General features: G+C 45.8%; 2 pseudogenes; one reads left to right on the forward strand and one right to left on the reverse strand.

The window, feature by feature from the left end:
• LOC139260437 (zinc finger protein 850-like) overlaps positions 1-23,993 on the forward strand; it is a 38,484-nt pseudogene extending 14,491 nt beyond the window's left edge.
• LOC139256522 (zinc finger protein 850-like) overlaps positions 1-24,663 on the reverse strand; it is a 511,041-nt pseudogene that overhangs the window by 79,111 nt on the left and 407,267 nt on the right.

Below are 24,663 nucleotides of genomic sequence, written 5' to 3' on the forward strand. Positions count from 1 at the left end.
GAGAAAACCCGCTTCCCGCCCGTCCTTCCACCCGAGAAAACCCGCTTCCCGCCCGTCCTTCCACCCGAGAAAACCCGCTTCCCGCCCGTCCTTCCACCCGAGAAAACCCGCTTCCCGCCCGCCCACCCGAGAAAACCCGCTTCCCGCCCGTCCGCCCACCCGAGAAAACCCGCTTCCCGCCCGTCCTTCCACCCGAGAAAACCCGCTTCCCGCCCGTCCTTCCACCCGAGAAAACCCGCTTCCCGCCCGAGAAAACCCGCTTCCCGCCCGTCCTTCCACCCGAGAAAACCCGCTTCCCGCCAGTAATTCCGACTCTTCGGCCGTTACCCAGAGTGTCGCTCGGCGCGCAAGTGCACGCGCTCTCACAACGGTCCTGCTGCCCCTGAGCATGCGCACTCACATTGGTTCTGGGACCCTGCTGCCCCTGAGCATGCGCACTCACATTGGTTCTGGGACCCTGCTGGCCGGGCATGCGCACTCACATTGGTTCTGGGACCCTGCTGGCCCTGAGCATGCGCACTCACATTGGTTCTGGGACCCTGCTGGCCCTGAGCATGCACACTGACAGCTGGTTTTGGGACCCTGCTGGCCCCGAGCATTTGCGTTCTAAACCCCAACAAGAGCGGTGCATGCGGACTGGGGTACCCTGAGGTATCCTGGGGCGAGGGGACACCACTATGTCACCGGGGAGCAGAATGCCGGGGCCACTGCCCGGCACAGAAGTGGAGTGTGGGGCTGCACCATCACGGCACGGATCCCACAAAATCATAAACAAAAGGCTGGATGGGTGAGGGTCAGATTTGATGCCAAGTCCCAGAGTGAAAGTACAGTATTTACCATTCAATCCTGCCGAGGAGAGTATAGTCTGGTATAGGACACATTAGATGTGTCGGGGGAAGGAGTGGCGAGAGATTGCACAGTGACATGATCGGGGCCCAGGAGAGGCGATGGCCCAGGGGCAGCACGGCCCAGCCCACACTGCGATATGTGTGCACACTGGGTCCGTGCAGCAGAGCTGGTCTCCAGTCGTCCTGGTTAACTCTTCCACTGGACCAAGACCTCACTTGGTCAAGCCCGTGTGGTGGCTGGTGTGCAACGGCTCCACACGTTAAAAAAATCCATGCACACGCATCTTCCACCCTTCAATATGCAGTTCTGGACCTGGAATATTAGGTCCTTCATTAAAACACCGGTGAACTCATTCCTTTTTGGTGTGGAAGCAAGTCATCCTCGATTCGAGTGATCACCTAAGAAGAAGCCCTTGAACAAATCTATCTTTGCCTTTGATCAAATACCCATCATGGTCTTGAGGGCCTCTATCTGGCTGGCTCTCATTCTTCCCTGCTTCTGCGTAAGAAAAAGCCCCAAACTTCTCCCAATCTCTGTTACTAACTCCTCTTTGGAACAGAGGGGAGACTTTTATTTGTTCCTGGGTTGTGGAAATTACTGGCAAGGCCAGTATTTATTGCCAATCACTAATTGTCCTTGAGAAGGTGATGGTGAGCCGCCTTGAACCGCTGCAGTCCGTGTGGTGAAGATATTTTCACAGTGCTGTTAGTGAGGGAATTCCAGGATTTTGACCCAGCGACGATGAAGGAACAGCAATATATTCCCGTCAGGATGGTGACTTGGTGACTTGGAGGGGAACGTGGAGGTGGTGGTGTTCCCATGCGACTGCTGCCCGTGTCCTAGCTGGTAGAGGTTGTGGGTTTGGCAGCTGCTGTCGAAGAAGTCTTGGGGAGTTGCTGCAGTGCATCTTGTAGATGGTACACACTGCTGGCATGGTCCGCCGGTGGTGAGAGTGAATGTTTAAGGTGGTGGATGGAGTGTCAATGAAGCGGGTTGCTTTGTTCTGGATGTTGAGCTTGAGTGTTGAAGCTGCACTCTTCCAGACAAGTGGAACGTATTCCATCACACTCCTGACTTGTGCCTTGTCGATGGTGGAAAAGCTTTGGGGAGTCAGGAGTTAAGACACTCGCTGCAGAATACTCAGCCTCTGACCTGCTCTTGTAGCCACAGTATTTACGTGGTAGGTCTGTAAGGATATAAGACACAAGAAATAGGAGTAGACCATTCAGCCCCTCGAGCCTGCTTTGCCATTCAGTAAGATCATGGCTGATCCTCTATCTCAGCTGCACTTTCCTGCACTGTCCCCATATCTCTTGGTCCCCTTAATATTCAAAATCTATCAATTTCTGTCTTGAATATACTAAAAGACTGAGCCGCCACAGACTTCTAGGTAGAGAATTCCAAAGATTCACCACCTGAGTGAAGAGGTTTCTCCTCATCTCAGTCCTAAATGGCCAACCCCTGATCCTGAGACTGTGACCCCTGGTTCTAGACTCCCCAGCCCGGGGGAAACATCCTCCCTGCATCTACCCTGTCAAGCCCTGTAAGAATTGTGTATGTTTCAATGTGATGACATCTCATTTTTTTAAACTCTGGCGAATATAGGCCTAGTCTACTCAATCTCTCCTCAGAGGACAATCTCTCCATCCCAGGAATCAGTCTGGTGTACCTTTGTTGCACTCCCTCTGTAGCAAGTATATCCTTCCTTAGGTAAGGAGACCAAAACTGTACACAATATTCTCGGTGTGGTCTCTCCAGGGCTCTATATAATTACAGCAAGACATATTTACTCTTGTGCTCAAATCCCCATGTAATAAAGGCCAACATACCATTTGCTTTCTTAATTGCTTACCCTTGAAGCCTCTTTGCAACCTCCTCACAACTACATTCCCACCTAGCTTTGTATCATCAGCAAACTTGGATATATTATATTTGGTCCCCTCATCCCAATCATTGATATAGATTGTGAATAGCTGGGGCCCCAGCACTGATCCTTACGGCACCCCACTAGTTACAGCCTACCAACCTGAAAATGCTTTTTAATTTGGACCCCAACTCCTCAAACTCTTTCAGCAGAACCCCATTCCTAGTTCTACCTATGTCGTTGGTTCCTACAAGAACCACGACAACTGGATCCTCCCCTTCCCACTCCAAGTTCTTCTCCAGCCGGGAGGAGATTCTTTAACCCCGGCACCGGGCAGGCAACACAACCTTCAAAACTCCCAGTAACGTCTGCAGAGAACAGTATCTATCCCTCTGACTATACTGTCCCCCACCACAACTACATTCTCTTTCAAAGTCTCCAGGTAACTCTCCCCCTCGCAGTGTCTACACCTCAGACTCCAGCTCAACAACTCTGAGCTGAAGCTCCTCGAGATGCAGACTCTTACTGCAAAGGTGGTTGTCCGGGATCACAATGCTCTCCACAAACTCCCACATACTGCAGTTGTGGCACACCACCTGCACTGCCATCCCTGTATCACCTTGTTCTAATAAATTACATGTAATTACATTTGTATTAAGTTACTTAGTTTACAGTTTAGTTCTTTGACTTCTTACTTGATCTGCATTGATTAATGGACAATGTCATTAAATATCTACCTGTAACACAAAGCACTACAAACAGTGTGGGCAAAAAACTGCAACTTCTTCCCCCTCTTCTCCCAATTCCCAAATAAACCATTCTGTTTAAGTGCACTCCGTTTAAGACCGCTCTGTGCAGACCACACAAGGAATAGTGAGGGAATCCACAACAAGGGGACATAACCTTCAAATCAGAGCCAGGCCGTTCAGGGTGATGTGAGGATGCGCTTCCTATTACAGGCCAGTCAGCTAACCTCAGTGGTGGGAAAAGTATTGTAAAAAATCCTGACAGAGTGAATGAATCTTCATTTGGAAAGACATGGGTTAATCAAGGACAGTCAGCATGGATTTGTTAAGGGAAGGTCATGTCTGACTAACTTGATTGAATTTTTTGAGGAGGTAACCAGGAGGGTCGATGAGGGCAGTGTGTATGATGTAGTGTATATGGACTTTAGCAACGCTTTTGATAAGGTCCCACATGGCAGACTAGTCACGAAAGTAAAAGCCCATGGGATCCAGGGCAAAGTGGCAAGTTGGAGCCAAAATTGGCTCAGAGGCAGGAAGCAAAGGGTAACAGTTGATTGGTGTTTCTGTGACTGAAAGGTTGTATCCAGTGCGGTTCTGCAGGGCTCAGTTCAAGGTCCCTTACTTTTTATGGTATATATCAATGACTTAGACTTGAATGTTGGGAGTATGATTAAGAAGTTTACAGATGACACTAAAATAGGTTGTGTGGTTGATAATGAAGAAAGCTGCAGAACAGTGACAAATGGAATTCAATCCGGATAAGTGTGAGGTAATGCATTTGGGGAGGTCTAACAAGGCAAAGGAATACACATTAAATGGTACGACACCGGAAAGTGTCGAGGACCTTGGAGTGCAGGTCCACAGATCCCTGAAGGTGGCAGGCCAAGTAGATAAGGTGGTTAAGAAGGCATATGGAATACTTGCCTTTATTAGTCGAGGCATGGAATACAAGAGCCAAGGACGTTATGCTTGAACTGTAGAGGACACAGAGAGGCTGCAAAGAGATTTGGATAGGTTAAGCGAATGGGCTAAGGTTTGGCAGATGGAATACAATGTCGGAAAGTGTGAGGTCATTCACCTTGGGGGAAAAAAAACAGTAAAAGGGAATATTATTTGAATGGGGAGAAATTACAACATGCTGCGGTGCAGAGGGACCTGGGGGTCCTTGTGCATGAATCCCAAAAGGTTAGTTTGCAGGTGCAGCAGGTAATCAGGAAGGTGAATGGAATGTTGGCCTTCATTGCGAGAGGGATGGAGTACAAAAGCAGGGAGGTCCTGCTGCAACTGTATAGGGTATTGGTGAGGCCGCACCTGGAGTACTGCGTGCAGTTTTGGTCGCCTTACTTAAGGAAGGATATACTGGCTTTGGAGGGGGTACAGAGACAATTCACTAGGCTGATTCCGGAGATGAGGGGGTTACCTTATGATGATAGATTGAGTAGACTGGGTCTTTACTCGTTGGAGTTCAGAAGGATGAGGGGTTGAGAATGTGAAAAAGGATTGCGAAAGTGGTAGATGGCTAGAGAAGGTAGCAAAAGGATGGTGATAGGGAATCATGGGAAAATGGCTAAAAGAAAATGTCAAGCTGAGATATTTGCAATGTCGACACAAAAAGGGGTTACTCAGAGTTGTGGTCAAACACGAGTTACGCGAAAAGCAAAGTCAGACATGAGTCAGACGAGAGGCTGCTATATCCAGCCATGAAATAGGGAAATGCTATGAAAATCGAAACAATAAACACATCCCTGGAGCCCGCCCTATTTGGAGAGTTGTTAGCCTGCAATTGGGTATGCTATGGGGGAAATCGACCAATGATTGTATAAACTGAGTGTCACTCAAATGTGTTCTGTTGTAACAATGTATAAGTGTTGAGCTTTTGTACTGTTACGTAGCTTGTCAGGACAGAGGTGGACAGGCTCGACTCGAGTGTGTTCCCCTTTATCTTAACAGGTCCCGTCCGGAGAATCTCTAATAAAGGTCTTATGTTGCTAAGACTAAAAGTGTTCGTGTGTCAGTGAATTCGCTGAAACAGATTGAAGGGAAAAGAATCCAGTATCTACATTTGGTGTCAGAAGTGGGATCTCAACGGACGACTGCCGAAAACTTGCGAATTAAGAGCCAGACTAGCCTTGGACGAGACGAGAGGAAAATGGCCACTGGAGTAAGTATAATTTCAATACTGCTCCAGTTTCCTCTGGTTTCAAAAGTCTGAGGAAAGTTTAGCCACTCGCTGGTTCACAGGTGGTGTCTGAACAAGATCCAAGTCGATCTGGCGAATACTTTCTAAACTTAGGAAATAAGTGTCCAAGTCAGGTGTGACGTTGACCTTGTATATCACTTGGCCGTCTAGGCATTGATTGGATTTAATTGGGTAGCCGTGTAGCGACACAAAGAAAAAAATCGCGTAGCCGTGTAGCGACACGAAGAGAAAAATCGCGCGAACCGCGTAGGGAAACGCGGAGGTTAGGGAATTACGTAAAATTAAGCTGCGGGACTACGCGGGACTGTGTAAATTTTAAATTGTACTTACGCCAGGTACGGCGTTGATCTTGTATATCACTTGGTCCGCCTAGGCTCTGGGTAAGATAACTGAAACCACCACAGGGCGACGTGGAGACAATTAGGACAATTAGGACCCTGATCCAACGTGCGGCGACACAAGGATGGGTAATTTAGATAAAACTATGAATTCCCTGAAAGGTCATGGATCCAAAAAAAAAGAGAGACTCTTGTGAACATTTGTTTTAAATGAGAAATGATTGTATGATTTTTACTGTGGATAAGGAAGCCTGTGTAGGAAACCACGGAGTTGTGGTTTGCTTTAGCTCCATCCAATTTTTCAAACAGTGAAAGTTTTTTTAACCCTTCGTAGTGTTGTCCTGTATGTGGGAAGTTTAAGAGTGTGAACCTTATTGAATTACGTATATTCGGATGATAAGTTACGGAGCCAGGAAATGTACAAAGGATAGGTTTGTTGAGTTTTTTTTTTTAATTATATGGTCCCGGTGGTTAAAAAAGGATTTAATAGCCAAATGGAGACAGTACTGTCAAAAGCTGAAAGATGAGTCCCTTCTGTCAAGCTGGCAGGAAAACGCCATTAAACTAGGATTCTCCTTGACAGAAGGAGGACATGTTAAAACTGTAGACGTCTTAAAGAAAGAGTGCGCGCACGAGAAACGTACTAAGAGTTCCCCTGGGACTTCTGAGAAGGGTACCAATAGACTACATAGTCGAATGGTTGGCTTTGCGTTGACCGAGGCTGATGATGAAATTGATGAATGGACACTGACTCGGCGCCCAACGGCGCCTTCTGCAGCCCCTGACCCCTTGCCCCAGCCCTCTTCCCATCCCCCTCCACCTTACACTCCGGCGAGAGGAGTTAAAGATAAATGTAACCCCACACCAACGAAGCGACAAGCCCAAACGGACTCCAGTTTATAGATCATCTTCGAACTACTATTTCAGTTTATAATGCGGAATCAAGAGACTTGTGGTCCTTAGTGCAGCAGACCCTGAGCCCGACCGAACACATCCGGTTCTTAGAAAACTTGGGGCGAGCCACCCATGATGCATTAGTGACTGCTCACCCTAATAATGCCCAGGATCGCCTAGACGCTATCTTTAATGCTCTCAGCAAGAACCTTCAGAAGCCCATCAGTATGGCCGCAGTGTTAGAAACTAAACCCAAACGAGAAGAAACTGCCGATGAATTCATGGAAAGATTTATTGAAATATACGGAAGCCAATCAGGAGATAATACCTTCAGGGCAGGGGATAATTCACCTCAATTCTGCGCTATCCTACTTCAGTGCCTGCCCTATTCGATTGCTCACGCTATCCGGACAAATAATATGAATTGGGCAGATAACAGTAAAGCCCAGATGGAAAGGGCGGTTAAATATTATTGGCAGGAAAAGAAAGGAGAGGGGGGAGGTGCGCCCCCAACCCGGGTCAAGACTGAATACGTGACTAGAAAGGAAGAGCCGCCTCGGGTGGAAGGACCAAAACCCAACCCAAGGGGATACCAGATGGAACCGCAGTGTTGCGTGCAGGGTTGGGTAGATAAACAGGGATACAGTTATACCAAACACCCAAATGGCCCGGGCCCTGCTAATTACAGACCGCCCTACTGTCCCCGGCCTGGTATGGGAAGAGGTAGGGGCTGGGAAAGACGAGATGGATGCTTTAATTGTGGGCAAGAAGGAAATTGGAGTAGAGAGTGTCCCTCCCGTCAGCACAAAAGAGGAAGAGGAGGAAGAGGAGGGGGGCAAGGGGGGAGAGGACAGGGATCTTACACTAACTTCTCCCAGAACAACCCCTTTGGCCAACCGTCCCCCGATTACGTAGCTTGATTGTACAGAGAACCTCCCCGGATGACGAACCGATTTGCCAGTTTCCAGTCCCTAGCACGGCTAAACAAATGGGACAGTGGTTGGGGATGATCAATTACTGCAGATCCTGGATCCTAATGTTGCCCTGATGACTAAGCACCTCACCCCGTATACAAATAAGGAAGGCAGCTTTGAAATAGAAACCGCAGACGTCCAAGCCTTTAAGGAACTAAAGACAGCCCTGCTGCAAGCTCTGGCTTTGGGCCGGCCCCTCTATGACCGGCCCTTTCAACTGTATTGTACAATCCTGAAAGACTGTGCTACCGTTGTCTTAACACCTCTCACTCCGTAGCTGCCCTCCTGGGCCAACTGAAGACTCAACACCTTACCATGGCCAGGCAAAGCAGATATGAGATCTACCTACTGAATAATCCTAAGCTGACCTTTCGGCACTGTACTGCCATTAATCCGGCCTGTTTTCTTACTGAGCCACCCCAAGATGAGGAAGAACCCAGTCATGATTGTTTATCTTTAATTCAAGAGGCCTCACCAGTTTGGGAAGATTTAGTTGATGTACTAATGGAAGACCCAGACTGTATTATGTATGTTGACGGAAGTTCTTCTATTAATCCAGAAGGTACACGAATCTCAGGATACGCCATAGTAAACCAGGAGAATCAGGTCGTGGAATCTGCCGCTTTTGAAACCGCCTATTCTGCCCAACAAGCTGAACTATTCTCCCTCACCCGAGCCTGTATCTTGGCCAAAGACCTCAAAGTCAATATCTATACCGACTCTAGGTATGCCTTTGGGGTAGCCCATGATTTCGGACAATTATGGAAAAACAGGGGATTCCTGACCTCACAGGGGAATGAGATATCCCATAGGCAACTAGTATCTGATTTGTTGCAAGCCCTCATGCTCCCCAAGCGTGTTGCCATTGTCAAGTGTACCGCCCACACCATCGGAAACTCTCCGGTTGATATAGGGAACCACTGTGCTGACAGAGAGGCTAAACAGGCCTCTTGCGGACAACAAATGGTGGTGCCTAGAATGATGAGTCAAACTAAAAATCCTGCTAAGGATAAGTTAGCCTCGGAAAAACCAATGCCAACCATCCAAGATGTCATTAAAGCACAGGAGGACGCTCCTGAAAAAGATAAACTGTTGTGGAAAGATTATGGATGTACTTATGACAATGTTTCTAAACTCTGGACCACTCCCGCGGAACAGACTTGCATGTCTGACGAGTTGGCCTTATGGGTTATTGAATGTATGCATTTTGCTACTCATTGTGGAGCAAGGACCACGAGTGACACGCTTTTGGCCACTTGGTGGCACCCTAGACTCCAGGCGTTGGCCCAGAACATCATAGTCGCTGCCTTGTTTGCCAACAGCATAATCCAGGGAAGGGAGTCCCCTGTGATTGGGGTAAGACGCCCCTACCAGAAGGTCCCTTTGAGACATTGCAGTTGGACTACATTGAGTTGCAAAAAGTTCAGTGTTACAAATATGTGTTGGTAATAGTAGATGTGTTTAGCAGATGGATTGAGGCTTACCCTACCCTGGACAATAAGGCTCAAACTGTTAAGGTGCTAATGAGGGAAATTGTTCCTAGATATGGTATCCCAGCTTGACTGATGACCACCTATGTTCTTTCTCTGACTCAGGCTCTGCGACTAGCTCACAACCAGGTTCGAGAGGCTCACCTTGACCTCCCAGTTTTACCCGAATTGTCCCTCGTGGCACCAGGAAAGTATGTCCTGATTAAGAAATGGATTCGAAAGGGATTAGAGCCACGATGGGAGGGGTCTTTTCAGGTGTTACTCACTACCCCCACTGCAGCTGAGGTTGAGGGGAGAAGCGCCTGGGTTCACCTGCACCACTCTAAACTTATTACTTCATAATGAGCCTCTCACTGGTCGTCCTAACCCTTGTTTCTGTTCCAGACTTCCTCTCCTCCATAGCTGAATAAACCACATCCTTAGGGCAGGAAGAAAAACGCCAAGAACACGGGAAAAGAAAGGAACAAACAGACTTAGCTGTTTTTGATTTGTCCTTATCTTATTGTTAAATGTATAGTATCGTCTAAAATTATTTAAGCATGTGTAAGCTAGCAGGTATAATTGTGCTACCTAGCAGAACTAGAAGGGCTACAGGATAACTTATTTTATCAGACCCATACCCAATTGCATGGCAATCAAACTGTGTGTTACCCACTAGCCCAATCAGTAGAGGCCCTGTTCGTGGCCCCCCCTGGGTGGACCCCCCGCGACTTATATACGGCAGATACCTCGGACGCACCCTGTGAGGGATAAATGGGCGAATATAGAAGGGGTATACCGGGAAGATGTGTGGAATTAATAGACTCCATGAATCCTGAGTACAGGGGATCCCAGGGAAAGAACGGAGTGGTATGCTTGGACATTGCAAGCTACCTGCTTTGCTTCTCAGGACAAGGGTGGGGTTGTGTATATGCCCTGGTCCCCGGGAATGCCACCTGTGTGTAGACACAGTGTGCCCGTCAGCACTGTCGAGTGCGTAAAGGCCAGTTTACCTGTACCTGTAACGAGCAAAGATGCCTGAACGTGACCGCAGGAAGGCAAGTTATCTGCAGTCAGTGTAACGGAACTCATGTCAGCTTGAGTTTGATGCTTACCAATTGGTAGGATCAGGCTCAAATTCAAGGGAACCTAGCAATTGGTGGTATAAGCAGTTCACGAGGGTTAGCAACACTGACGTAAAGTGTTATAGAGCTAAGGAAGGATTCGTGTTCCTCCTTAACGGCACCTTCAAGACAGCAACACCGACCCTCCCGGTCCTCTTTGCAGTAGGAACTATAGGACCACTCACTGTCCCATGCCCCAAAAGGGGGTATACCCAGAGAAAGGAAATAGTTGGTTGGATTGGTTATTTGGAGGATCCTGGGGATCTTATTTAATACATGGAGCAGTTATTCTCGTTATGATAATAGTTACCTGTTGTCTGATTATTGGTTGCTTTAATGTCTGTTGTAAAGTAATGATGGCAAAATTGGAGCAAACTCTTACAGTCACGGGCTCCCGGAATCTGGTTCAACAGACTAAAGATTTACTCGAGAATCAAGAAGAGTATGAGAAACAAGAATGCGAACGGCTGAATGCGATACTCCTGGAATAATCACCAGGGTTATCATGGAATGATAAAAGGGGGGAATGAGAATGTGAAAAAGGATTGCGAAAGTGGTAGAGAAGGTAGCAAAAGGATGGTGATAGGGAATCATGGGAAAATGGCTAAAAGAAAATGTCAAGCTGAGATATTTGCAATGTCGACACAAAAAGGGGTTACTCAGAGTTGTGGTCAAACACGAGTTACGCGAAAAGCAAAGTCAGACATGAGGCTGCTATATCCAGCCATGAAATAGGGAAATGCTATGAAAATCGAAACAATAAACACATCCCTGGAGCCCGCCCTATTTGGAGAGTTGTTAGCCTGCAATTGGGTATGCTATGGGGGAAATCGACCAATGATTGTATAAACTGAGTGTCACTCAAATGTGTTCTGCTGTAACAATGTATAAGTGTTGAGCTTTTGAACTGTTACGTAGCTTGTCAGGACAGAGGTGGACAGGCTCGACTCGAGTGTGTTCCCCTTTATCTTAACAGGTCCCGGCCGGGAGATTCTCTAATAAAGGTCTTATGTTGCTAAGACTAAAAGTGTTCGTGTGTTAGTGAATTCGCTGAAACAGATTGAAGGGAAAAGAATCCAGTATCAACAGGGTGATCTTATAGAAACATTTAAAATAATGAAAGGGATAGACAAGATAGAGGCAGAGAGGTTGTTTCCACTGGTCGGGGAGACTAGAACTAGGGGGCACAGCCTCAAAATACGGGGGAGCCAATTTAAACCCGAGTTGAGAAGGAATTTCTTCTCCCAGAGGGTTGTGAATCTGTGGAATTCTCTGCCCAAGGAAGCAGTTGAGGCTAGCTCATTGAATGTATTCAAGTCACAGATCGATAGATTTTTAACCAATAAGGGAATTAAGGGTTATGGGGAGCGGGCGGGTAAGTGGAGCTGAGTCCACGGCCAGATCAGCCATGATCTTGTTGAATGGCGGAGCAGGCTCGAAGGGCTAGATGGCCTACTCCTGTTCCTAATTCTTATGTTCTTATGTATAAAACACTGGTTAGGCCGCAGGGAGCACTGTGTGCAGTTCTGGTCACCACATTACAGGAAAGATGTGATTGCACTGGAAAGGATGCAGAGGAGATTTACAAGAATGTTGCCTGGTCTGTAGAACTTTGGCTATGTGGAAAGATTGGATAGTCTAGGTCTATTTTCTTTGGAACAGAGGAGGCTGAGGGGAGACCTGATTGCAGTGTATAAGATTATGAGGGGCCTGGATAGAGTGGATAGGAAAGACCTGTTTCCCTTGGCAGAGGATTCAACAAGCATGGGGCTGAGATTTAAAGTAATTGGATGGAGGTATAGAGGAGACATGAGAGGAAATTTATTTACCCAAAGGGTGGTGGGAGTCTGGAACTCACTACCTGAAAAGGTGATAGAGGCACAAACCCTTACCACAATTAAAAATACTTGGATGTGCACTTGAAGTGCCGTAATCTGCAGGACTACGGACCTAGAGCTGGAAGGTGGGATTAGGCTGGATAACTCTTGGTCGGCCGGCATGGACACAATGGGCCGAAATGGCTTCCTTCCGTGCTGTAAATTTCTATGATTCTATGACTTAAACTGGCTGATATATGTATAGTGTGAAAGAGAAGTTTAGTCTGAGTTAGAAACTCAAACAATCGATTCACTGCACACAGGTCGCCGTGGCAAACATAGAAACATAAAAACATAGAAAATAGGTGCAGGAGTAGGCCATTCGGCCCCTCGAGCCTGCACCGCCATTCAATGAGTTCATGGCTGAACATGCAACTTCAGTACCCTATTCCTGCTTTCTCGCCATACCCCTTGATCCCCCTGATAAGACATTCCATTCACTGAACCCACTGTTGGAATCTGTATAATCAGATCAGGGGAAAGAACAGGGTTTATCTGTTAGTATCCACAATGTAAGCTTAAACCAGAGTGAGTAACGCAATAGATTAGATTATAATGTGTGATGTTTATATCTATAATTGTGAAACTATAAGAAATAACAACTAACAGCAGGCAGGGGAGTTTAGGGATAATGAGAAAATTACTGAAGAAAAGTAAGTGCTGGGAACCAGGGAAAGTGACCGTGTAAATCACAGATTAGAGAAGTTCCAGCTGTCTTTTCCTCACTTCCTGCCCAAACCCAGCAGAGAAGACAAAGAAGAGTCCGGTGCCAGAGGTGGATCAGTGCAGGGTATAAAAGTGAGGGGAGACTGATGTAAGGGGGCAGTGGGGACTGGAGACACCGGAGATCAAGCTCAGGGCCCCCGAGGTTCCATCCAGCGGGCTGACCTGGTGTCAGTTAGTGTGGACACGTGGGATTTGCATCTTTACTCTGATTGATGGATCAGTATAAGGTACGGTGGAGGACAGAGAATCTGCTCATCCTATATTTCCTGAGGTATTCGTTTCTGACACAGGACTTGCTAATTAACAGGACAAGGTATTAGCTAGAATCTAACACCCTTTTCCTATTCTTCTTCTCTACTGCTTTTACATTTTTACCATTTAATGTACTTTTCCTAACATTTCTTTGTCCCAAAATGTATCACCTCACATTTCTCTCCGTTACATTTCATCTGACACCTACCCACCCCATTTACAAACCTGTGCATTCAGACTGAACTCACTTACAGTCCTCTTCACAGTTCCCCACGCTCCCCATTTTTGGCGTTCCCTGGAGATTTTGATCGTGTGCCCCATATACCCAAGCCCAGATCATTTCTCTACATTGAGCAGAGCAATGGTCCCAACACTGACCCTGGGGACACCACTGTTTACATCTGAAGAACCTCCATTAACCGCTACTCTCTGTTTTCTGCCCTTTACCCAACTTCCTCTCCACACTGCCCCACTCCCTTTAACACCGTGAGACTTAATTTGATCAACAAGCCTCCTGTCCGGCACCTTATCAAAACCTTTTGACAATCCATCTACACAACATCCCTTGCATTTCCTTTCTCACTGCACGGTGTTACTTCCTGAAATAATTCCTGCTGTGTGTCCTGAATGGATCCATTTCACTACCAAACCTTGCAATGTTTGCTCCCCCCCACAGGGTTCATCTGTTTAAAGCCACAACACAAAGCTCCACAAAGCAGCGACGCGTCAGGGAGCGTCTGTAAATGAAGGAGAATTGGTGATTGGTCAGGGAGCGTCTGTAAATGAAGGAGAATTGGTGATTGGTCAGGGAGCGTCTGTAAGTGAGGGAGAAATGGAGACTGGTTTCCCTCTCGTCCCCTGTCAAATGCAATATGTGTGGAGGATTTTAATGAAATCGGATCAAAAAAATGATAAGAAATCAGTTATTTTCTGTATAATTTTATGTAATATAGTTATATAATGGGATGGTTCAAATGAACTTCTTTGTCCATATTTGTAAAGAGTGGGCGGGGCTTCAGGGTCCCAGTGACCGGGAGAGAAAATCAGTGACTCATTGATTTTATTCTCACTCTGCACACACGGGCTTTCTCAGCATCTCTCCTGAAGGCGCTGGTAAGTGCCGGGGAGACGGTTTATAGCCCACCGAATTGTAACACAAGGGCCCAGATATAGATCCCCTTGTGCTCCGAACTGCTCAAGTCCCACTCCAGAGACTTGAGCACAAAAGTCCAGGCTGACACTCCAGTGCAGCACTGAGGGAGCACTGCACGGTCAGATGTCGTCTTTTGTGATGAGACGTTAAACCGAGGACCCGGCTGCAACTTGGGTGGATTTAAAAGATCCCATGGTACTATATTGAAGAAGAACAGGGGAGTTACCTCGGCGTCCTGGCCAATATATATCCCTCAATCAACATTACTAAAATACATTATCTGTTTGTGGGAGCTTTCTGTGCACAAATTAACTGCCGCATTTCTTACATTAAAATAGGAAATACAACACCTGCCCTTTCACCACCTCAATTCCCATCGTCCAGGGCCCCAGACACTCCTTCCAGGTGAAACAGCGATTTATTGTACTGCTTTGATTTTAGTATACTGTATTCACTGCTCACGATGCGGTGTCCTCTACATTGGAGAGACCAAACACAGATTGGGTGATCGCATCGCGGAACATCTCCGTTCAGGCACAAGCGTGACTCTGAGTTTCCAGTCACTTGTCATTGAAATTCTCCGGACCACTCCCACTCTGACCTCTCTGTCCTCGGCCTCCTCCACTGTTCTAATAAAGCTCGAGGCACAGCATTTCACCTTCCAGACTCAACACTGAGTTCCACAATTTCACTTCATAACCACCGCTCCCATTGTTTAGTACAGCAGCTGTTGGGAATGATTCTCCTATTGCCATTTACACCTTCTCCAGACCCATCTTTTGTTTCTTGTCCCATTACCATCTCCTTTTATCTTGTTCCATCATCCCATTTGTCATTTAATCACTCCTGTCTTTCCTCCCTTCTTTCCCTGCCTCTCCACTTATTGAAAACTTATATTCAAGACTGAGATAGATAGATTTTTGGAGTTTAGGGGAATCAAGAGATAAGGAGATGGGGGGGGAAAGTGGAGTTCAGGTCGATGATCAGCCATGATCTTATTGAATGGCGGAGCAGGCTCGAGGGGCCGGAGGGCCGACCCCTGCTCCTATTTTCCAGTTCTGATGCAAGGAAAGTGACCTGATACGTTAACTCTGTTTCTATCTCTACAGATGTTGCCTGAGCATTTCCATTATTTTCTGTTTTATTTCAGGTTACCAGTGAGTATAGAACTGAACCCAGCCAGAGTCAGTACACTCAGGGGAGGAGAACCAGTGAGTGTAGAACTGAACCCAGCCAGAGTCAGCACCTTCAGGGGAGGAGAGGGAGGGGAACCAGTGAGTGTAGAACTGAACCCAGCCAGAGTCAGTACCTTCAGGGGAGGAGAACCAGTGAGTGTAGAACTGAACCCAGCCAGAGTCAGCACCTTCAGGGGAGGAGAGGGAGGGGAACCAGTGAGTGTAGAACTGAACCCAGCCAGAGTCAGTACCTTCAGGGGAGGAGAGGGAGGGGAACCAGTGAGTATAGAACTGAACCCCGCCAGAGTCAGCACCTTCAGGGGAGGAGAGGGAGGGGAACCAGTGAGTGTAGAACTGAACCCAGCCAGAGTCAGTACCCTCAGGGGAGGAGAGGGAGGGGAACCAGTGAGTGTAGAACTGAACCCAGCCAGAGTCAGCACCTTCAGGGGAGGAGAGGGAGGGGAACCAGTGAATGTAGAACTGAATCCAGCCAGAGTCAGCACCTTCAGGGGAGGAGAGGGAGGGGAACCAGTGAGTGTAGAACTGAACCCCGCCAGAGTCAGTACCTTCAGGGGAGGAGAGGGAGGGGAACCAGTGAGTGTAGAACTGAACCCAGCCAGAGTCAGCACCTTCAGGGGAGGAGAGGGAGGGGAACCAGTGAGTGGAGAACTGAACCCAGCCAGAGTTGGTGGTGAAAACTGGGAGAAGAGGATGAAATGTCTTGAGACATGCGATGTGTTTGGCTTTCAGCACAGGGAGGAGGGAGGGTGTGGGACGGGGATTTAGAGCTTTGGGGGAACAAGAGAGGAAAGAATGTTCCATAGAAACTAGAATTGTCTGTTCTGAATTTCTGTTCTGTACGTAGTGATGAGTTCTGTAATCTCCTTTTACAGGGTATTTGAAGGGGAGGATTTGCAGACTGGAACCAGAAACCAAACATCACGTCAAGAACTGTCAGAATATCTTGATTCCTCAGGACCTGAATATCATCGGCCTTTGCATGTGGCAGGAGAATTATTTGTTTGTTCTGTCTTTGGGAAAAGATTTCACAAATCGGTGTGACTGGAAAAGCACCGAGACACACACACACCCGAGTGAGTGTTCTAGTGCACTGACTGTGGAAAGAGCTTTAACCAGTTACACAGCCTGAAAAAACATCGCACCATTCACAGCGGGGAGAAACTGTAAACGTGTTGTGTGTGCACCAGGCTTCAACTGATCGTCCAACCTGGAGAGTCACAAGGCCACCGGCACCACGGAGAAACCGTGGAAATGTGGGGACTGTGGGAAGGGATTCAGTGCCCCGTCTGAGCTGGAAATTCATCGACGCAGTCACACCGGGGAGAGACCGTTCACCTGCCCTGAGTGTGGGAAGGGATTCACTCCGTTATCCCACCTGCTGAGACACCAGCGAGTTCACAAGTGACTGCAAGGGTTGGATTCTGCTGTTAATCACATCTCGACTGAATCGTGTTCGTTCTGACAGCTGGGGTTTGTTTCTGCTGATAATCCTGTAACTGGGCTGTTGTTTAATATTTTGATATTTCAAATATTAGAGTCTGTAGATATTTAATGCTCCAAGGTAAGAGGAGACTAATTGATGTTCTGTTACCGACTGCTCCATTTTGGGGCCTTTCCTCCTTTCTAATTCTCGACTATTTCAGTCTCAGACCTTCGGTTACTCTCAGGGACAAGTCCCAGCTCCCCATACCTTCCAGCGTGCCTCTCCTAGCCTTGGGATCAGGTAAGGTATCAGTAACATGCCCGAGATCACTAAACACAAAATCCAGTTTGTTAATCACTTTTAGCTACTGGACTTAGCGTGTGCCCCACAGCATCTCTTCCACCTTCGATGTGTGAATAGAGCATCACGCCTGTAAATCTCATCTTGAAATTAAATCCACTCAGCAAATGTATTTAACAAAATATGAACAAATAAATACATCACGGCCCAATAATCCAATTCCTTATTCACAGCAGGAAGTCTGTTGTCTAACTCCCCGAGTGAACAAAATAAAGATCCCAAATGTAAGAGCCCCTCGAATCCTTTAATACCTTTTCAAATCGTGACCAGTTCCTTCTTATTGTAGAATTCTCTGTCCCTCTGGGAATCGATATCGGTCAAAAACTGTTGATTGGAAACTTCGAAAAAAAATTCTCCTTTTCAGAGTTTCAAGCTGACCAGTTCTTTCTCTGAGAATCTCCAAGGAGACTCTTTGATTTGAACACAGATCTCTCTTTTATATCCGCCATTAGAGTTATGAGGAATTCGAATACATGACCACTCAAATTTAAAAGAGCCTGTCAGTGATATACAGACTGACCCAATCACACAGCTCAGTGTCAGTATGAACTACTCCTCTCACCAGCCTGTAAATGAAATCTGTAAAACTGAGGCTGAAATTCCCCCTCCGTGTGCCGGGGGTGGAGGCAGTGCTGGGCAGAAGGAGCAACAAACCGGCTTCAGAGCTGACTGTTCCCTTTCCTGGGGTTTTGCAATGAGCAAATGCTGGGGCCCAGTGGGCTTTCACTGCTCCTGACAGGGTAGATGCAGAGAGGATGTTTCCCCTCATGGGGGAATCTATAACCAGGCGGCATAGTTTCAGAATAAGGGGTCGCCCATTTAAAGCAGAAATTAGGAGGAATTTCTTCTCTCTGAGGGTTGTGAATCTTTGGAATTCTCTGCCCCAGAGAGCTGTGGAGAATGGGTCTTTGAATATATTTAATGTGGAGCTAAACAGATTTTTGAATGAGTAGGGAGTCAAGGGTTATGGGGAGCGGGCAGAGAAGTGGAGTTGAGGCCAGGATCAGATCAGCCATGATCTTATTGAATGGCGGAGCAGGCTCGAGGGGCCAAATGGCCTACTCCCGCTCCTATTTCTTATGTTCTCTGGAATATTTCCAGGCGTGTTCTCACTGCCCCTGGAATTCTAACACATTGACCCCTGGGTGTGAGGCCATCAGTCTGTGACGTTAAACACTGGAGTGATGCCAAGTCGTGCAGGCTCACAGTCACCAGGAGGAGTTTCTAACAGTCTAGAGCGACCTTTTGGGTGATTAGTCCCACTTTTGGGCCGGTTGTGGTTTCTTCCCGCTCCCTGTTCCCATGGATTGGATTTTTATTTGTTCCCTTTGGTTTGGTTTCACTTTCAGTGCTGGGCCCACCACTCAACGCACTTTGTCTGGTCTGACCTTGGGTATTAGCAGACCCATGGCAACACTGATAGGACAATCCATTCCACAGAATCGGCTAGTTAGAAACTCGAATCAGATTAGGGGAAAGAACAGGGTTTGACTGTTATTAAACGCAATAATGGGCCTGAAATCCCGGTTCTGGTCTTCCCGTGGGCATTCGCCTGTAAATAAGCAAAAAGATCCACACCTACCTGTTGCTCCTCCACATTCCAGGGATCCCGGTCTGAGGTCTTCTCTTCCCACGCTTCACAGCACGTTCACGTCTTGGGGATGTGGAGGGAGAAGCTGGAGTCACATGGCACTGGACAGCCAATCAAGGTACAGTATTCTCATTCATAATAATGGGAACTCCGTAAGTAGGAGTTCTCATTATTATGGATGAGAAACCCCACATATTTAAAGCACCTCACATATTTAACATTAATTTAAATTAAAGTTAATGAAATGTGTTAGGAAAAAAAATCCAAACAATTTTTTTTTTCTTAAAAGTGTTGTAATTAGGGTTTAAAATAAACTTACCTTTGTGGACAGGGTTTTTAACATAATGTGTTTTTAAATGTTATTTTTATGTTTTTTATGTTTTAAAACTCCTACACTGGTAAAAGTAGATTATGCACCTGCTTTTACCAGGCGCAAGAGTTTGAAGGACATTCGCTGGGCAAGAGATGGGCAAATAGCGCAATCTCGCCCATGCGAATGTTCTTCTCCCGAAGATGCGGAAGATCTGTCAAGCTAAAACTTGACAGGTCGTAAAAGCCAGTTTTCGGCTCCATACGGACCCAAGGAGGCCGGGATTTCAGGCCCAATATAAGCACAATCGCAGTGAGTAATAGAATAAATTAGATTTTAATGTGGAATGTTTATACCTATAATTGTGAAACTATAAGAAATAATATAATTAACAGTAGGCAGGGTAGTTTAGGGATAATGAGAACATTACTGCAGAAATTAGCCTGTCCAGCACTACCCCCTAGTGATAGTGATTGTCTCAAGGTCCTCCCTTCCCACATTCCTGTGACCAGCAATTTTTGGCATGGTTTTTGTGTCTTCCACTGTGAAGACCGAAGCAAAATAATTGTTTGAGGTCTCAGCCATGTCCACATTTCCCATTATTAAATCCCCCTTCTCATCTTCTAAGGGACCAACATTTACTTTAGTCACTCTTTTCCATTTCATATATCGGTAAAAGCTTTTACTATCTGTTTTTATGTTATGCGCAAGTTTACTTTCGTAATCTATCTTTCCTTTCTTCATTCTTTGCTGTCGTTTAAAATTTTCCCAATCTTCTAGTTTCCCACTAACCTTGGCCACCTTATACACATTGGTTTTTAATTTGATACTCTCCTTTATTTCCTTGGTTATCCACGGCTGGTTATCTCTTCTCTTACCGCCCTTTTTCACTGGAATATATTTTTGTTGCGCACTATGAAAGAGCTCCTTAAAAGTCCTCCACTGTTCCTCAATTGTGCCACCGTTTAGTCTGTGTTTCCAGTCTACTTTAGCCAACTCTGCCCTCATCCCACTGTAGTCCCCTTTGTTTAAACATAGTACGCTCGTTTGAGACACTACTTCCTCACCCTCAATCTGTATTACAAATTCAACCATACTGTGGTCACTCATGACCTACTCCTATTTCTTATGTTCTTATCCCCATATCACTTGATTCCCTTAATATCCAAACATCTATCGATCTCAGGCTTGAATATACTCAAATGTCTAAGCTTCCACAGCCCTCTGAGGTAGAGAATTCCAAAGATTCACAACTCCTGAGTGAAGAAGTTTCTCCTCATCTCCGTTCTAAATGGCCGACACCTTATTCTGAAACAATGATCCCTTGTTCTAGACTTCCCATCTAGAGGAAACATCCTCCCTGCATCTACCCTGTTAAGCCTTATAAGTATTTTGTATGTTTAAATGAGATCGCCTCTCATTCTTCTCAGCCTAGTCTACTCAATGTATCCTCATAGAACACTCCCCCCGTTCCAGGAATCAGTCTGGTGAACCTTCATTGCACTCCCTCTGTGGCAAGTATATCCTTCCTTATGTAAAGAGACCAAAACTGTACACAATACTCCAGGTGTGGTCTCACCAGGGCCCTATATTGTGCCTTAAAGGAATGTATATTTGTTGTAAATTATGTATTCATTCTTTAAATGCTAGCCATTACTTGTCTACGGCTATACTTTTAATATAGTTTCCCAATCTATCTCAGCCAACTTGCCCCTCAAACGTAGTTTGCTTTGTTTAGATTTAAATCCCTAGTTTCGGATTTAACTAAATCACTTTCAAACTCAATATAAAATTATATCATTAGTACGCTTATAATATACAAGACCCTGTCTTTGTTTATATTACAGTACACCCTGTCTCTGTTTGTATTACATGCCATTTGCCTTCCTAATTACTTGCTATACCTGCATGCTAGCATTCTGTGTTTCTCGCAGAAGGACACCCAAATCTTTCTGAACATCAACATTTAAAAGTTTCTCACCATTTAAAAGATACTCTGTTTTTCTATTCTTCCTACCAAAGTGAATAACCTCACAATTTCCTACATTATACTCCATCTGCCACCTTACTGCCCATCCATTTAGTCTATCTATATCACTTTGCAGACTCTCTGTCTTCTCCTCACAGCTTACTGTCCCACCTCGCTATGCTTGGATACATTACTTGGTCCCTTCATCTAGGTCTTTAATTTAGATTGTAAATAGCTGAGGCCCAGTACTGGTTCTTGCGGCACCCCATTAGGTACAGACTGCCAACCTGAAAAAGACCCGTTTATCCCGACTCTCTCTTTTCTGTCCTTTAACCAATCCTCTATCCATGCTAATATATTACCTCCAATCCCACGAGCCCGTATCTTGTTTAATAACCTTTTATGTGACAGCTTATCAAATGCCTTTTGGAAATCTAAATATAATACAAGCACGGTTCCCCTTTATCTACTCTGCCAGTTACATTCTCTAAAAAAACTCTAATAAATGTGTCAAGCACAATTTCCATTTCATAAAACCATGTTGACTCTGCCAAATCATGTTATGATTTTCAAAGTGCCCTGATACCACTTCCTTAACAATGGATTCCATTATTTTCCCGACGACTGATGTCAGGCTAACTGGCCTGTAGTTCCCTGTTTTCTCTCTCCCTCTCTTGAATAGTGTTGTTACATTTGCTACCTTCCAATCCGCTGGGAGTGTTTTAGAATCTGGGGAATTTTGGAGGATCAAAACCAATGCATCCACTATCTCTGAAGCCACCTCTTTTAGAACTCTAGGCTGCAGGCCATCAGGTCCAGGGGATTTGTCGGCTTTGAGTCCCATTAGTTTCTCTACTTATATTAATTGACATTAAGTTCCTGACCCTCATTCGACCCTTGGTGCCCCACCATTTTCGGTATGTTTTGTATGTCTGCAACTGTGAAGACAGATACAAAATATTTGTTTAACAGTTCTGCCATTTCCTTATTCCCGAAAATAATTTCTCCTGTCTCAGCCACTAAGGGACCAACATTTTGTTACACTCTTTTTTGCATATTTGTAGAAGCTCTTACAATCTGTTTATATTTTTTGCTAGTTTTAGCTCATAGAAACATAGAAAATAGGTGCAGGAGTAGGCCATTCGGCCCTTCGAGCCTGTACCACCATTCAATACGATCATGGCTGATCATGCAATCTCAGTACCCCACTCCTGCCTTCTCTCCATATCCCGATCCCTTTAGCCGTCAGGGCCACATCTAACACCCTTTTGAATATGTCCAACGAATTGGCCTCAACAACTTTTTGTGGCAGAGAATTCCACAGGTTCACAATTCTCTGGGTAAAAAAGTTTCTCCTCATCTCGGTCCTATATGGCTTACCCCTTATCCTTAGACTATGTCCCTTGGTTCTGGACTTTCCCAACATCGGGAACATTCTTCCTGCATCTAACCTATCCAATCCCATCAGAATTTTATATGTTTCTATGAGATCCCCTCTCATTCTTCTAAATTCTAGTGACTATAAGCATAGCTGATCCAGTCTTTCCTCATATGTGAGTCCTACCATCCCGGGAATCAGTCTGGTGAACCTTCGCTGCACTCCCTCAATAGCAAGCACGTCCTTCCAAAGGAGACCAAAACTGTACACAATACTCAAGGTGTGGTCTCACCAAGGCCCTGTACAACTGCAGTAAGATCTCCCTGCTCCTATACTCAAATCCCCTCGCTATGAAGGCCAGCATGCCATTTGCTTTCTTTACTGCCTGCTGTACCTGCATGCCTACCTTCAATGACTGATTGAAGGTAGGCATGCAGACCCAGGTCTCGTTGCAACTCCCCTTTTATTAATCTGTCACCATTCAGATAATAATCTGCCTTCCTGTTTTTGCCACCGAAGTGGATAACCTCACATTTATCCACATTATACTGCATCTGCCATGCATTTGCTCACTCACCTAATCTGTCCAAGTCACTCTGCAGTCTCTTAGCATCCCCCTCACAGCTCGCCACCCAGCTTAGTGTCATCTGCAAACTTAGAGATATTATATTCAATTCCTTTGTCTAAATCATTAATGTATATTGTAAATAGCTGGGGTCCCAGCACTGAGCCCTGCGGCACCCCACTAGTCACTGCCTGCCATTCTGAAAAGAACACATTTATCCCGACTCTCTGCTTCCTGTCTGCCATCCATTTCTCTATCCACGTCAGTACATTAACCCCAATACCATGTGCTTTAATTACACTCTAATCTTTTGCGTTTTCACTTTTCAATCAATATTTTGTTTATATTACACTAGACCCTGGCTCAGTTACGACTGCACTAGACCCTGTCTCTGTTGCTATTAGATTGAACCCTGTCTCAGTTATTACTACACTAGATATTGTCTCATGACTGCACTAAACCCGATCTCTATTGCTATTAGATTGGACCCTTTCTCTGTTTATGTTGCACTAGGTCCTGTCTGTTTATATTACACGAGACCCTGTCTCTGTTTATATTACACGAGACCCTGTCTCAGTTTATATTACACGAGACCCTGTCTCAGTTTATATTACACTAGACCCTGTCTCAGTTTATATTACACTAGACCCTGTCTCTGTATATATTACACTAGACCCTGTCTCTGTATATATTACACTAGACCCTGTCTCTGTATATATTACACTAGACCCTGTCTCTGTTTATATTACACTAGACCCGGTCTCTGTTTATATTACACTAGACCCTGTCTCTGTTTATATTACACTAGACCCTGTCTCTGTTTATATTACACTAGACCCTGTCTCTGTTTATATTACACTAGACCCTGTCTCTGTTTATATTACACTAGACCCTGTCTCTGTTTATATTACACTAGACCCTGTCTCTGTTTATATTACACTAGACCTGGTCTCTGTTTATATTACATTAGACCCCATCTGTATTTAGAAATGGGAATTTACAGCTTTGGAGGGACAGCACGGTACAGAAATCTCCATAGAAACTAGAATTGTCTGTTCTGCATTTCTATCCTGCACTTAAAGTAACAACCTTTGTAAACACCATTTGACGGTATTCGAAGCGCAGGATTTGCAGATAGAAAACTCGCGTCAACATCTAACAGATTCACCGGATCCATCGGGACCTGAATATCATTGGCCTTCGGATCTAGAAGGAAAAAACACCAATAACAGCGGGGAGAAACAGGACACGTGTCGTGTGTGGATCCACCTTCAACCAATCGTGTAGCCTGAGAGACTCGTGCACCCACCTGACTCAACACTGTAAATGTGGGGAATGTGGGAATGGATTCAGTTGCCCGTCTGAGGTGGAAACTGATCGATACAGTTACATCACAGAGAGGCCG

This window comes from Pristiophorus japonicus, chromosome 3, assembly GCF_044704955.1.
Source record: "Pristiophorus japonicus isolate sPriJap1 chromosome 3, sPriJap1.hap1, whole genome shotgun sequence".
NCBI classification, from domain to species: domain Eukaryota; kingdom Metazoa; phylum Chordata; class Chondrichthyes; family Pristiophoridae; genus Pristiophorus; species Pristiophorus japonicus.